Here is a 2500-nt window from a genome sequence, read left to right as displayed (position 1 = left end):
ATCTATAATATCTAGTTTTCTACGTCATGTGATACATTAACTGATTGTCAGCATGACTGTCTCCTCTCTCCATCGTGTGGTTGTTCAGCGGCAGGTCAAGCAATGATATCCATATAACTACGTAACGTGACTCACTGACGGATTGTCTAAGTGGCTGTTTTCTATCTTCACCATGGCATCGTTCAGTTATCGGTCAGATCTATAGCATCTAGTTTTCTACGTCACGTGAGGCATTAACTGATAGCCAGCCAGGCTCTCTTCTCTGTTCATCATGTGGTCCTTCAGCTGTTGGTCAACCAATAGCGTCCAGTTATCTACGTCAGGTAAATGATTAACAGATTGTCAAATTGCTGTGATCTATCAGTAAATGATTAACAGATTGTCAAATTGCTGTGATCTATCAGTAAATGATTAACAGATTGTCAAATTGCTGTGATCTATCAGTAAATGATTAACAGATTGTCAAATTGCTGTGATCTATCAGTAAATGATTAACAGATTGTCAAATTGCTGTGATCTATCAGTAAATGATTAACAGATTGTCAAATTGCTGTGATCTATCTTCATCACGTGATCGGTCAACTCCCTGGCATCCAGTCATCTACATCACGTGAGGCATTAACTGACGGTCAGCCTGGCTGTCCTCTGTTCATCACGTGGTCGGTCAGCTGTTGGTCAACCTGTAGCATCCAGTTATCTCCGTCGGGTGACTCATTGACAGATTGTCACACTGGCTGCAATCTATCTTCATCATGTGGTTGTTCATCTGCTGACCAGTCCTTTAGCACCCAGTCACCTACGTCAACTCCTCCTCACTAAAAAAAAAAAAAAAGTCACCTGTGCTGGTCAGGCAACCAGGCTAATGTCGTGAACTTGGAAGACCCTGCAAGCGCTTCAAGGACACCTTGAAGACAAACCTCAAAGCCTGTGACACAGACATCGCTTCCTGGGACACTGATGCCCTTGACCGCTGTCACTGGAGGATGCTGTGCTCTTGTGGCATAAAGACGTTTGAAAACAAGAGAATGCTGGCCATTAAGGAGAAGCGTGAGCGAAGGAAGCAGGGCTCAACTTCTGAAGACGTTTTCCCTTGCAACACCTGTGGGAAGTGCTGCACATCCAGAATCGGCCTCTTCTCCCATTATTATGAGGACACACACCGACATATAAGCCTGCCTGCCTACTCATCCGTCGGACCGACGGGAGACTCCATCATCACCTACGTCATGTGTGGCTTTAACTGGTTATCAGCCAGGCTCTCTTCTCTCTTCATCATGTCGTTCAGTTGTTGGCCAACCTATAGCATCCAGTTATCTACGTCACGTGACTCATTAACAGGTTGTCAAATTGACTATAATCTTTCATCGCTCAATCGTTCAGCTGATGGTCAGCCCTATAAAATGCAGTTATCTTCATCATGAGACACGTTAATTGATTCCAAGCCTAGCGGTCTTCCGTTTACATCATGTAGTTGTTCAGCTGTTGGTTAACCCTTTAGCATCCAGTCGTCTACTTCATGGGACTCATTAACTGAATATCTCTGTATCACGTGACTGTTCATCTGTTGGTCAGCCCAAGTCATCCACATCCGGTCATCTACTTCATGGGACTCATTAACTGAATATCAGCCTGGCTGTCATCTCTCCTCCTCACGTGGCTGTCCAGCTGTTGGTCAGCTCTATAGCATCCAGTCATCTGATTCGTGTAATGCATTAAATCACGGTTAGCCTGCCTGTATTCTCTCTTCATCATGTAGCTGTTCAGTTGTTGGTCAGCTCTATAGCATCCAGTCAACACCTTCGTGAGACACATTAACTGACTGCTAAAACTTAACTGACTATCCTTTCTGTTCATTACGTAATCGTTCAGCTGTTGATCAACCTACAGCGTCCAGTCATCAACACGTCATGTGACTCATTAACTGATTGCCAAATTGGCTGTCATCCCTCTTCATAGCGTAATCTTAATTACGAGATCGTGAAGCTGTCGCATCTAGTCATCAAATCTACGTGACTGATTTACAGAATATCAATCTGGTTACACTTGAGCCCAAAGAAAATTGTTTCCGGAAAGTCGGCTGTTCGCGACAGGTTGAAATATGTATCATCCATTCATTACCTATTTTGTGTGTGTATTTTTTCTCTCTGTTCTTTCGTTTCAAATTCGGTGACTGAAGAATTGAAATTTTGTTCTCGTTTTCTCAGCCACTTCCGTTGTCATTGTTACGTATTCACTTAATCAATCCTAACTTATTTATCATCATTTTTGTCTTATTTATTTATTTATTATTATTATTATTTTATTATCATTTTCATTACTACTACCTTTTTTATATCATAATTATTATTTATATATTTATTTATTTATGTAAGCTTATCTATATTTTTTTTCTCAAGGCCTGACTAAGCGCGTTGGGTTACGCTGCTGGTCAGGCATCTGCTTGGCAGATGTGGTGTAGCGTATATGGATTTGTCCGAACGCAGTGAAGCCTCCTTGAGCT

The 2500-nt window shown here is 42.1% G+C and overlaps 1 protein-coding gene across 2 annotated transcripts in view; it reads right to left on the bottom strand.

Moving 5' to 3' along the window:
• Window positions 1–2500, bottom strand: part of LOC143286588 (uncharacterized) — a 37783-nt gene that overhangs the window by 34273 nt on the left and 1010 nt on the right. The gene's annotated exons all lie outside the window — the stretch shown is intronic.

The sequence above is a fragment of the Babylonia areolata genome, chromosome 10 (assembly GCF_041734735.1).
Source record: "Babylonia areolata isolate BAREFJ2019XMU chromosome 10, ASM4173473v1, whole genome shotgun sequence".
Lineage (NCBI taxonomy): Eukaryota > Metazoa > Mollusca > Gastropoda > Neogastropoda > Buccinidae > Babylonia > Babylonia areolata.
This window is presented reverse-complemented; position numbering and strand designations above follow the sequence as displayed.